Genomic DNA, 14,455 nt, shown 5'->3' on the forward strand with positions numbered 1-14,455 from the left:
ATGTATCAAACTTTATCAAAAAAAGATAGTGTTAAAACTGACAGAGTAATTGAACACAAGCTAAACAGCTATGCTAAATAAAATCACACAAATAAATCTCATACTCTGGCTTTAAGGATTTTGACCAATTAGTATGCATTCTAAAATGGAGCAAAGGAATTCAGTACTTTCAAAAAGTTAGACTTACATGTATGTACATGAGAAAAAGAAGAGTAATTTGGAACTGGACTGATATGATGCAAAGGAAACAATATAGTGTTCCTGGATTTGGTCTTTTCGTTTTATTATCATAACTAAATGATAAATCATAACATGATAAAACTCTACTGAGCCTATCATTCCCTACCAATTAACTGCTCAGAGAGCCCTAGCACCTTCCAGTCAATTTAGTTTCCAATGCCAAATAAGATTTTCACTGGAAATACTTAAATTTAGCCAAGTTACTCTTTTTGTAAAAAAGAGAAAAAAATTGTTGTTTATGTACTTAAAACCAGCTGCAAATAGGTATTAGCCTTATACATACATCATTAGCATATGATCATTAAGAATGTGAGTATCCTTGGTGATGCAATATTCCTTTTCATCTAACATTAAATTCTTAGTTCTAAATTCTTCAGTCTTCACACCTTACAATAAACCTTCTTCCAATGACTTCTGACAATACTCACTGGTGTTCATTTCAAAAATCATCAATTCTAACTAAACTTCCTTCTTCAGCCCAAAAGTATAATTTCATATTGTGTTAATAACTGCTGCACTTCCATGCACCTTTCCCCAGTTCTGAATAAAATATTCCTGTAAAGATGAGTTCTGATACCCAATACATTTACTTTTCCATTATCAGTAATGAGTACCCCTTCAGCAATGCCATCTCACACAACAATGCAGAACTGCAGTTGAGCTGCTTCATAATACACATCACTACATGATGACAAACGTGTTTGCAACTTAGCTTGAAGAATCTGGGTGCCTTGAACAACCCCAGTCCTCATGCCAATCCACATCCTTTCTTGCTGTCATAATTCCTGGTGCCTAGTAATAATTCACATCCTAGATGACATGAATGACTAGTACTTTGCACTTCCTTAGGGTAACCCCACCAGCCTTAAAAGCCACCACACCACTGCCATGTCACTGGTTAGTTTCATCATTGTACAGCTATGGACATCAAGGCACACACTTCTATCGAAAAATCTAAAAATGAATTCTGCCAACATGAATCACATATCCTTCCAGCAGCAGCACTATGAAACCTCAGCAATTCCTCCTCCCTCCTGCAGTACAACCACAGGACCTTGGTAATGCCTCCTCCTTCTGCAGTAGCACCACAAGAGCAACAAATGATTATTGTCTCATCTCTTTTCCAGCTCCTGCACAAGCAGTATCTGCTGTCCTACAAACTTTATGCAATTGTGCAGCACTGCTATGTTAACCACATTTCTGAATCCTTTTCATGCCTGGATAGAGGGTTCGGCTAACAATCCAAACTGGTTAACCCTAGAGTGACTTGAAAGAAGTCAGACATGATACACAATAGTGATAATTGCCAACTTACTCCGCCTCAACCTGACCATAACAGAACCATCAATGTCCTAAGCTAACACCTGGATTCCATGGTCCTAACAAAACTAGCTACATCCCACGATGATGTAGCCTGTCTACTGCAGCCACAATAACACAACAAACTGCTGCATTACCCCATGAACCACCATCGCTATCCATGTGGATACTCCTGCCATTCCCCATCTTCACCCTTCCCACCAACACTAACTATACAGCCTCTTTAAGCACATAACTCACTCCCATCCAATGTCCTTACCATGGGAAAAGGTGGAAGGAGGAGTCCCTCAGAGACACACCCTTCTCACCCAGTAACAGAACACATGGAGCTCCCATAATGATAGCAAAACTGGTGTTCACAACTTACACTGAAGGTTCTGGATGCCACAACCTCACTCCCATTGTCACTCCCCAACCTTTCTGGGTCACCTTCATAATTCACACCCCTAATGGCACAAATGATCAAGTGCCTTGTGTAACTTTAGGGTTGCTCTAAAGTACTTCTAACCCACATTCAATAATTCCCATCCCACAAGGTATGAATAACATCAGTGCATTCCACAATCCTAAGCCATCCTGCAGGCCTCGTAAGCAACACACCACCACATCATCATACAGTTTGGTTGTCATTCAGATACTAACACAAAAGATAATACCTCCACCCAAAAAGGTCTCAACCCAAGAAATGGCATCAGCCTCGGGAAAAGGTGCAGAATCATGGAACCTCACCAATACCTCCTTGCTCCTACATCAACACCACCATGGGAATTCTGCAATGCTGCTGCTTCCTCCAGCAGAACCGTGGGACCTCAGCAACTCTTCCTTTGACCTACAGCACAACCAAGGGCTCTAAGCAAAACCTCTCTCCAGTAGCATCTTCAGTACATCTACATGATGTGAGTAAGGTTTACACTTTTCTGCAGCAAATCATGTGATATCAACAACACCTACCTCTTTCTGCAGAGCAACCATGGGACCTGAGCAACACTCTCTCTCTTCTGCAGCACAACTATAGACTATGGTAATGTCTCCTTCCATCTACAGCATCATCATGAGGCTAAGCAATGACACCTCTCATTCAGCAGTGTCATGGAAATCTCGCCTCACCTCTTGTCCCATTACTGTACCAGCAATAATTACTGTCTGAGTAGCTTCTTGCCTTTTTCATTAATACAGCAATGTTATGTTACCTGTCTATCTATCTATCTATCAATATATCTATCTATCAATCTCTAATGCCCATTCCCTCTGGAAACTCCCATCTAGGGGTAGCCATGGCAAGAGAGTCTCCAATATTCCTCCACCCTATTTGCCCATGTCATAGGTGGTCTTCCACTCACACCAACCCCTTTAATAGTACTATCATACACTTTTCTTGTGAACTCCTAGTCTTGCATTCTTTCCACATGCCCAAACATTTTGCGCATTCTACCACTTTACAATTCATTGCCTTTGCATTCCTTGCCATCCCACATCTCTCATTCACCTTATCATTTCTTTCTTCATTCCATCTAGGCACACTACATGCTCTTCTGAAATAGCTCATTTCCACAGCCTGGATTCTTGACCTCTGTGACTCATTCCACATCCATGTTTCAGCTGCATAGGTCAGGGCTGGGAGGACTATGCTGTTCCATAACCATCTCTTCACTTCCATACTTACACCTCTACCTCTCATTATTCTGTTAAGGGACCCAATGACTCTTCTACCCTGTACTGCTCTCTCCCTTATCTCTCCTTCCATATCACCAAACTTCCAAAGACAACTCCAGATACTTAAATTCCCTCACTTCCAGTCTCTCTCTCTCTCTCTCTCTCTCTCTCTCTCTCTCTCTCTCTCTCTCTCTCTCTCTCTCTCCCCCACCCAATACCCACAGCACAATTTAGTACACTTTATATGGTTTTACAAAATCTATACTTTCACTTTTTCCTTTCAAACACAACTACTTTACCCTTACTTGCATTTACCTTCAATTTCCACTTACAAACATCATAAAACACACAACTTTCTGCAACTCTTCTTCACTCTCTGCACACAACACAGTATGATCTGCAAACAGGCTTGCCACTCGCCACCATATTCTACAACCGCACTCCAACTCTGCATCCCTTTTCCCTAGTTTTGCTTTCATGTCTCTTATCACTCCAGCCATATATATATATATATATATATATATATATATATATATATATATATATATATATATATATATATATATATATATATATTTCAAACTAAACTATTCGCCATTTCCCGCGTTAGCGAGGTAACGTTAAGAACAGAGAACTGGGCCACTGAGGGAATATCCTCACCTGGCCCCCTTCTCGGTTCCTTCTTTTGGAAAATCAAAAAAAAAAAAAAAAAAAAATTGAGAGGGGAGGATTTCCAGCCCCCCGCTCCCTCCCCTTTTAGTCGCCTTCTACGACACGCAGGGAATACGTGGGAAGTATTCTTTCTCCCCTATCCCCAGGGATAATATATATATATATATATATATATATATATATATATATATATATATATATATATATATATATATATATATATATATATATATATATATATATATTTGGAGGTGGAAAGATGGAGTGAAAAAGATTTTGTGTGATCGGGGCCTGAACATGCAGGAGGGTGTAAGGAGGGCAAGGAATAGAGTGAATTGGAGCGATGTGGTATACAGGGGTTGACGTGCTGTCAGTGGAGTGAATCAAGGCATGTGAGGCGTCTGGGGTGGACCATGGAAAGCTGTGTAGGTATGTATATTTGCGTGTGTGGACATGTGTATGTACATGTGTATGGGGGGGGGGTTGGGCCATTTCTTTCGTCTGTTTCCTTGCGCTACCTCGCAAACGCGGGAGACAGCAACAAAGTATAAAAAAAAAAAAAAAAAAAAAAATATATATATATATATATATATATATATATATATATATATGGCTGGAGTGATAAGAGACATGAAAGCAAAACTAGGGAAAAGGGATGCAGAGTTGGAGTGCGGTTGTAGAATATGGTGGCGAGTGGCAAGCCTGTTTGCAGATCATACTGTGTTGTGTGCAGAGAGTGAAGAAGAGTTGCAAAAAGTTGTGTGTTTTATGATGTTTGTAAGTGGAAATTGAAGGTAAATGCAAGTAAGGGTAAAGTAGTTGTGTTTGAAAGGAAAAAGTGAAAGTATAGATTTTGTAAAACCATATAAAGTGTACTAAATTGTGCTGTGGGTATTGGGTGGGGGAGAGAGAGAGAGAGAGAGAGAGAGAGAGAGAGAGAGAGAGAGAGAGAGAGAGAGAGAGAGAGAGAGAGAGAGAGAGAGAGAGAGAGAGAGAGAGACTGGAAGTGAGGGAATTTAAGTATCTGGAGTTGTCTTTGGAAGTTTGGTGATATGGAAGGAGAGATAAGGGAGAGAGCAGTACAGGGTAGAAGAGTCATTGGGTCCCTTAACAGAATAATGAGAGGTAGAGGTGTAAGTATGGAAGTGAAGAGATGGTTATGGTTATTATGGTTATTAGGTACAGTAGGGTTGAGGGTCAAGTCAATTGGGAGGTGAGTTTGAATGGAGAAAAACTGGAGGAAGTGAAGTGTTTTAGATATCTGGGAGTGGATCTGTCAGCGGATGGAACCATGGAAGCGGAAGTGGATCATAGGGTGGGGGAGGGGGCGAAAATTTTGGGAGCCTTGAAAAATGTGTGGAAGTCGAGAACATTATCCCGGAAAGCAAAAATGGGTATGTTTGAAGGAATAGTGGTTCCAACAATGTTGTATGGTTGCGAGGCGTGGGCTATGGATAGAGTTGTTCGCAGGAGGATGGATGTGCTGGAAGTGAGATGTTTGAGGACAATGTGTGGTGTGAGGTGGTTTGATCGAGTAAGTAACGTAAGGGTAAGAGAGATGTGTGGAAATAAAAAGAGCGTGGTTGAGAGAGCAGAAGAGGGTGTTTTGAAATGGTTTGGGCACATGGAGAGAATGAGTGAGGAAAGATTGACCAAGAGGATATATGTGTCGGAGGTGGAGGGAACGAGGAGAAGAGGGAGACCGAATTGGAGGTGGAAAGATGGAGTGAAAAGGATTTTGTGTGATCGGGGCCTGAACATGCAGGAGGGTGAAAGGAGGGCAAGGAATAGAGTGAATTGGAGCGATGTGGTATACCGGGGTTGACGTGCTGTCAGTGGACTGAATCAGGGCATGTGAAGCGTCCGGGGTAAACCATGGAAAGCTGTGTAGGTATGTATATTTGCGTGTGTGGACGTGTGTATGTACATGTGTATGGGGGGGTTGGGCCATTTCTTTCGTCTGTTTCCTTGCGCTACCTCGCAAACGCGGGAGACAGCGACGAGGTATAAAAAAAAAAAATATATATATATATATATTATCCCTGGGGATAGGGGAGAAAGAATACTTCCCACGTATTCCCTGCGTGTCGTAGAAGGCGACTAAAAGGGGAGGGAGCGGGTGGCTGGAAATCCTCCCCTCTCATTTTTTTTTTTCAATTTTCCAAAAGAAGGAACAGAGAAGGGGGGCCAGGTGAGGATATTCCCTCAAAGGCCCAGTCCTCTGTTCTTAACGCTACCTCGCTAATGCGGGAAATGGCGAATAGTATGAAAGAAAAAGAATATATATATATATATATATATATATATATATATATATATATATATATATATATATATATATATATATATGGGAGCGGGGGGCTGGAAATCCTCCCCTCTTTTTTTTTTTTTTTTTTTTTTTTTTCCAAAGGAAGGAACAGAGAAGGGGGCTGGATGAGGATGTTTCCTCAGAGGCCCAGTCCTCTGTTCTTAACGCTACCTCGCTGACGCGGGAAATGGCGAATAGTATGAAAGAAAGAAATATATATATATATATATATATATATATATATATATATATATATATATATATATATATATATATATATATATATATTATCCCTAGGGATAGGGGAGAAAGAATACTTCTCACGTATTCCCTGCGTGTCGTAGAAGGCGACTAAAAGGGGAGGGAGCGGGAGGCTGGAAATCCTCCCCTCTCGTATTTTTTTAATTTTCCAGAAGAAGGAACAGAGAAGGGGGCCAGGTGAGGGTATTCCCTCAAAGGCCCAGTCCTCTGTTCTTAACGCTACCTCGCTAATGCGGGAAATGGTAAATAGTTTGAAAAAAAAAAAAAAAAAGAATATATGGTGTGGGAGGAAAGTTGTTAGAAGCAGTGAAAAGTTTTTATCGAGGATGTAAGGCATGTGTACGTGTAGGAAGAGAGGAAAGTGATTGGTTCTCAGTGAATGTAGGTTTGCGGCAGGGGTGTGTGATGTCTCCATGGTTGTTTAATTTGTTTATGGATGGGGTTGTTAGGGAGGTAAATGCAAGAGTTTTGGAAAGAGGGGCAAGTATGAAGTCTGTTGGGGATGAGAGAGCTTGGGAAGTGAGTCAGTTGTTGTTCGCTGATGATACAGCGCTGGTGGCTGATTCATGTGAGAAACTGCAGAAGCTGGTGACTGAGTTTGGTAAAGTGTGTGGAAGAAGAAAGTTAAGAGTAAATGTGAATAAGAGCAAGGTTATTAGGTACAGTAGGGTTGAGGGTCAAGTCAATTGGGAGGTGAGTTTGAATGGAGAAAAACTGGAGGAAGTGAAGTGTTTTAGATATCTGGGAGTGGATCTGGCAGCGGATGGAACCATGGAAGCGGAAGTGGATCATAGGGTGGGGGAGGGGGCGAAAATTCTGGGGGCCTTGAAGAATGTGTGGAAGTCGAGAACATTATCTCGGAAAGCAAAAATGGGTATGTTTGAAGGAATAGTGGTTCCAACAATGTTGTATGGTTGCGAGGCGTGGGCTATGGATAGAGTTGTACGCAGGAGGATGGATGTGCTGGAAATGAGATGTTTGAGGACAATGTGTGGTGTGAGGTGGTTTGATCGAGTGAGTAATGTAAGGGTAAGAGAGATGTGTGGAAATAAAAAGAGCGTGGTTGAGAGAGCAGAAGAGGGTGTTTTGAAGTGGTTTGGGCACATGGAGAGAATGAGTGAGGAAAGATTGACCAAGAGGATATATGTGTCGGAGGTGGAGGGAACGAGGAGAAGAGGGAGACCAAATTGGAGGTGAAAAATGGAGTGAAAAAGATTTTGTGTGATCGGGGCCTGAACATGCAGGAGGGTGAAAGGAGGGCAAGGAATAGAGTGAATTGGAGCGATGTGGTATACCGGGGTTGACGTGCTGTCAGTGGATTGAATCAAGGCATGTGAAGCGTCTGGGGTAAACCATGGAAAGCTGTGTAGGTATGTATATTTGCGTGTGTGAACGTATGTATATACATGTGTATGGGGGGGGGTTGGGCCATTTCTTTCGTCTGTTTCCTTGCGCTACCTCGCAAACGCGGGAGACAGTGACAAAGTATAATAAAATATATGTATATATCAAAAAGCCACGGTGACATCACACATCCCTGCTTCACACATACATGTATCCCAAACTTTCACTCAGCTCTCCATCCACTCTTTTACACACATTTGCTCCTCTATAGAAGGCTTTTACACCATCCAACAGTTTTCCCCCTATATCATATATCCTCAACACATTCTACAAAGCATTCCACTCAACTCTGTCATACACTTTCTCCAGATCCATAAAAGCTGCATACAACTTCATACCTTTCACTAAATACTTTTCCATGATCATCTTTACTTCAAAAATCTGATCCACTCATCCTGTACCTTTCCTAAAACCCCCCTTGTTCCTTACTTATTCTGCATTCAATCACTTCCATAATTCTGTCAATTACTTCTCTTCTGTACACTTTTCCTGATACACTTAACAGACTCATTCCCTGATAATTGCTGCATATATCCTTCGCACCTTTTCCTTTGAATAAAAGAACAATAATAGCTTTCACCCAATCCTAAGGCACAACGTTCTGTTCCCGTGTCAAATCACACATAAGATGCACCCACTCTATCACACTTTCTCCGACATACTTCAGCATTTCGCACTTGTAGCCTCTTCCCTTCCTTCTCCATACCCATGCATGTAATAACTGCAGCCTTCCCTCCTCCCACATTCATCAGTTCTTCAAAATACTCTTTCCATCTTCCTTTCACTTCCTCCTTTTGATTCAGCAATTCCCCTTCCTCACTCATCACATCAACATTTTCACTCTTACATCCACCTCTTTCCTTTTTCACCTCCTTCCAGTATAGTTTCTTATCATCCCAAAACTTCCCACTTAACTTTGTTCCAAAATCTTCATCTACTCTTTTGCTTTCCTATATCAGCTTCTTAACATTCCACTTACATATTTTGTACTTTTGCCTCCTACTTTGCTGAACTTCCACTGGTACATTCCTATTGAGCAATCTACCATATGCCTTTTCCTTCTCTTCCACAGCATTTCTAATCTCTTCTTTCCACCATGCACTGCCTTTTTTATTCCTGTATCTCACTTCCTGGGAGCGGGGGGCTGGAAATCCTCCCCTCTCATTTTTTTTTAATTTTCCAAAAGAAGGAACAGAGAAGGGGGCCAGGTGAGGATATTCCCTCAAAGGCCCAGTCCTCTGTTCTTAACGCTACCTCGCTAATGCGGGAAATGGCGAATAGTATGAAAGAAAAAAAAGAAAGATCTCACTTCCTGTATTCAACTACAGATTCTACAACTTTTATGAGTATTTCTCTAAACATTCTAAACTTGTCATTCACGGATGACTTCATTCCTACATTCGCTGCACTTCCATCTAAGCTTTCAGTTACCTGTGTTTCTGTATACCTCTTAATCCTCACCTTTGTTGAGTGTTAGACCAACACCCCACGGAACTTTCTTCATACTAAAATATAACATACTAAAATATAAGCAACCAAAGTTCACCTTTGTAATGATGTCATCATCTCATTTGTAATGAGCATTAATCAGATATTCTCACTTTCATTCACTTTCCATTCTAAATATTCTCATCTCATATTGTTTGCACTTTTCATCCTTCAGCATCAGTTTCATTTTCCATCTCTACCACTACCATTTTGGTTTGTGATTCTTCCATTTCCACTCCTCTTCCAGTCTCCTGGCACTTTGTTCTACCAAGGAAGTGGAAGTGAATCATAGGGTAGGTGAGGATCAAAGGTTCCACGAATGCTAAAGGATGTGTGGAAAGAGATACTGTTATCTGGGAGGGTAAAAATGAGAATGCATGAAGGTACAGTGCTCCAAACAATATCATATGGAGGTGAGGCATGGGCTATAAATAAGACAGTCCAGAGGAAGGTAGGTTTGTTGGAAATGAAATGAAATGTGGTGTGAGTTGGTTTGATTAAGTAATGAGAGGGTAAGAGATAAATTTGGTAATAAAAGAAGTGAGGTTCAGAGAGCTGAAAAGGGTGTACTGAAATGGTTTGGACATATACAGAGAATGAGTGAGGAATGGTTGTCAAAGAGGATATATGTGCCAGAAACGGGAAGGAACCAGAAGAACAGAGACCAAATTGGAGATGGAAGGATGGAGTGAAAAAGATTTTGAGCTTCTGAGGTCTGAACATGCAGGAGGGTGAAAGGTGTGCACAGGATAGTGCGAATTGGAATGAAGTAAACAGAGGTCAACATGCTCTCAATGGACTGAACCAGGGAATTTGAAGCACCAGGTAAACCATGGTAAGCTCTGTGGGGCCTAGCTGTGGATTCAATACATTACAAGTGACAGCTAGAGAATGAATGTGAGTGGATGCAGACTTTCTTCATCTGTTCTTGGCGCTACCTCATTGACACGGGAAATAGATATCAAATATAAAAGATAAAAAAACAACTTTATACATATATATGATATGACACATGTCAATTGGGATGGTGAGTAAACACAAAGAAGAACACCTGAGCTTCATTATTCTAACATTTCGGCTTGCGCAGAAGCCTTCTTCAGAGAAAATGAGTAAGAGACAAAGATACATGTGTATCTATATATATATCTATCTATTAGACTTTGTCGCTGTCTCCCACATTAGCGAGGTAGCACAAGGAAACAGACGAAAGAAAGGCCCAAACCATCCACATACACATGTATATACATACACGTCCACACACATACATATACATACCTATACATTTCAATGTATACATATATATACATACATAGACATATACATATATACACATGTACATAATTCATACTTGCTGCCTTTATTCATTCCCGTCGCCACCCCACCACACATGAAATGACAACCCAATCCCACAGCATGCGTGCAAGGCAGCACTAGCAAAAGACAACAAAGGCCACATTCGTTCACACTCAGTCTCTAGCTGTCATATATAATGCACCGAAACCACGGCTACCTTTCCACATTCGGGCCCCACAAAACTTTCCTTGGTTTACCACAGACGCTTCACATGACCTGGTTCAATCCATTGACAGCATGTCGACCCTGGTATACCACATCATTCCAATTCACTCAATTCCTTGCACGCCTTTCACCCTCCTACATGTTCAGACCCCAATCGCTCAAAATCTTTTTCACTCCATCCTTCCACCTCCAATTTGCTCTCCCACTTCTCCTCGTTCTCTCCACCTCTGACACATATATCCTCTTTGTCAATCTTTCCTCATTCATTCTCTCCATGTGACCAAACCATTTCAATACACCATCTTCTGCTCTCTCAACCACACTCTTTTTATTACCATACATCTATCTTACCCTTTCATTACTTACTCAATCAAACCACCTCACACCACATATTGTCCTCAAACATTTCATTTCCAACACATTCTCCTTCCTCTGCACAATCCTATCTATAGCCCACGCCTTGCAACCATATAACATTGTTGGAAACACTATTCCTTCAAACATACCCATTTTTGATTTCCGAGATAATGTTCTCGCCTTCCACACATTTCTTAACTCTCCCAGAGCTTTCACCCCTCCCCCATCCTGTGACACACTTACGCTTCTGTGGTTCCATCCACTGCCAAATCCACTCCCAGTTATCTAAAACACATCACTGCCTCCAGTTTTTCTCCATTCAAACTTAACTCCCAACTGACTTTTCCCTCAACCCTACTGTACCTAATCACCTTGCTCTCATTCACATTTACTCTCAGCTTTCTTCTTTCTCACACTTTACCAAACTCAGTCATAAGCTTCAGCAATTTCTCACCCAAATCAGCCACCAGTGGTGTATCATCAGCGAACAACAACTGACTCACTTCCCAAGCCCTCTCATCCACAACAGACTGTATACTTGCCCCTCTCTCCAAAAGTTTTACAATCACCTCCCTAACAACCCAATCAATAAACAAATTCAACAACCAAAGAGACATCATGCAACCCTGCCTCAAACCAACATTCACTGAGAACCAATCACTTTCCATTCTTCCTACTTGTAAGGCATGTACACATGCCTTACATCCTCGATAAAAACTTTTCACTGCTTCTAACAACTTGCCTCCCACACCATATACTCTTGATACCTTCCACAGAGCATCTCTATCAATTCTATCATGTGCTTTCTCCAGATCCATAAATGCTACATACAAATTCCTGTTTTTCTAAGTGTTTCTCACATACATTCTTCAAAGCAAACACCTGATCCACACATCCTCTACCACTCCTGAAACCATACTGCTCTTCCCCAATCTGATGCTCTGTACATGACTTCACCCTCTCAATCAATACCATCCCATATAATTTCCCAGGAATACTCAACAATCTTATACCTCTGAAATTTGAGCACTCACCCTTATCCCCATTGCTTTTTACAATGGCACTATGCATGCATTCCGCTAATCCACAGGCACTTCACCACGTCACATATACATTGAATATCCTCACCAACCAGTCAACAACACAGTCATCATGTATTCTTTAATAAATTCCACTGCAATACCATCCAAATCCGCTGCCTTTCCGGCTTTCATCTTCTGCAAAGCTTTCACTACCTCTTCTCTGTTTACCAAATCATTCTCCCTGACCCTCTCACTTCGCACACCACCTCGACCAAAACACCCTATATCTGCCACTCTATCATCTAATACATTTAACAGTGGCACTATGCAAGCATTCTGCCAATCCTTAGGCACCTAACCATGAATCATACATACATTAAATAACCTTACCAACCAGTCAACAATACAGTCAACCCATTTTTTAATAAATTCCACTGCAATACCATCCAAACCTGCTGCCTTGCCGGCTTTCATCTTCCGCAAATATATGTATATATATCTTTCTTTCATACTATTCGCCATTTCCCGAGTTAGCAAGGTAGTGTTAAGAACGGAGGACTGGGCCTCTGAGGAAATATCCTCACCTGGCCTCGTTTTCTGTTAATTCTTTTGCAAAATTAAAAAAACGAGAGGGGAGGATTTCCAGCCCCCTGGTCCCTCCCTTTTAGTCGCCTTCTACGACACGCAGGGAATACGTGGGAAGTATTCTTTCTTCCCTATCCCCAGGGATAATATATATATATATATATATATATATATATATATATATATATATATATATATATATATATATATATATTTTTTTTTTGCTTTGTCGCTGTCTCCCGCGTTTGCGAGGTAGCGCAAGGAAACAGACGAAAGAAATGGCCCAACCCACCCCCATACACATGTATATACATACGTCCACACACGCAAATATACATACCTACACAGCTTTCCATGGTTTACCTCAGACGCTTCACATGCCTTGATTCAATCCACTGACAGCACGTCAGCCCCGGTATACCACATCGATCCAATTCACTCTATTCCTTGCCCTCCTTTCACCCTCCTGCATGTTCAGGCCCCGATCACACAAAATCTTTTTCACTCCATCTTTCCACCTCCAATTTGGTCTCCCTCTTCTCCTCGTTCCCTCCACCTCCAACACATATATCCTCTTGGTAAATCTTTCCTCACTCATTCTCTCCATGTGCCTAAACCATTTCAAAACACCCTCTTCTGCTCTCTCAACCACGCTCTTTTTATTTCCACACATCTCTCTTACCCTTACGTTACTTACTCGATCAAACCGCCTCACACCACACATTGTCCTCAAACATCTCATTTCCAGCACATCCATCCTCCTGCACACAACTCTATCCATAGCCCACGCCTCGCAACCATACAACATTGTTGGAACCACTATTCCTTCAAACATACTCATTTTTGCTTTCCGAGATAATGTTCTCGACTTCGACACATTCTTCAAGGCTCCCAGAATTTTCGCCCCTCCCCCACCCTATGATCCACTTCCGCTTCCATGGTTCCATCCGCTGCCAGATCCACTCCCAGATATCTAAAACACTTTACTTCCTCCAGTTTTGCTCCATTCAAACTCACCTCCCAGTTGACTTGACCCTCAACCCCACTGTACCTAATAACCTTCCTCTTATTCACATTTACTCTTAACTTTCTTCTTTCACACACTTTACAAAACTCAGTCACCAGCTTCTGCAGTTTCTCACATGAATCAGCCACCAGCGCTGTATCATCAGCGAACAACAACTGACTCACTTCCCAAGCTCTCTCATCCCCAACAGACTTCATACTTGCCCCTCTTTCCAAAACTCTTGCATTCACCTCCCTAACAACCCCATCCATAAACAAATTAAACAACCATGGAGACATCACACACCCCTGCCGCAAACCTACATTCACTGAGAACCAATCACTTTCCTCTCTACCTACACGTACACATGCCTTACATCCTCGATAAAAACTTTTCACTGCTTCTAACAACTTGCCTCCCACACCATATATTCTTAATACCTTCCACAGAGCATCTCTATCAACTCTATCATATGCCTTCTCCAGATCCATAAATGCTACATACAAATCCATTTGCTTTTCTAAGTATTTCTCACATACATTCTTCAAAGCAAACACCTGATCCACACATCCTCTACCACTTCTGAAACCACACTGCTCTTCCCCAATCTGATGCTCTGTA

At 41.5% G+C, this 14,455-nt stretch overlaps 1 protein-coding gene across 2 annotated transcripts in view; it reads right to left on the reverse strand.

Moving 5' to 3' along the window:
* The window catches only part of LOC139764699 (epidermal retinol dehydrogenase 2-like), a 111,457-nt gene that overhangs the window by 50,889 nt on the left and 46,113 nt on the right, over positions 1 to 14,455 (reverse strand). The gene's annotated exons all lie outside the window — the stretch shown is intronic.

This window comes from Panulirus ornatus, chromosome 50 (genome assembly GCF_036320965.1).
Source record: "Panulirus ornatus isolate Po-2019 chromosome 50, ASM3632096v1, whole genome shotgun sequence".
Lineage (NCBI taxonomy): Eukaryota > Metazoa > Arthropoda > Malacostraca > Decapoda > Palinuridae > Panulirus > Panulirus ornatus.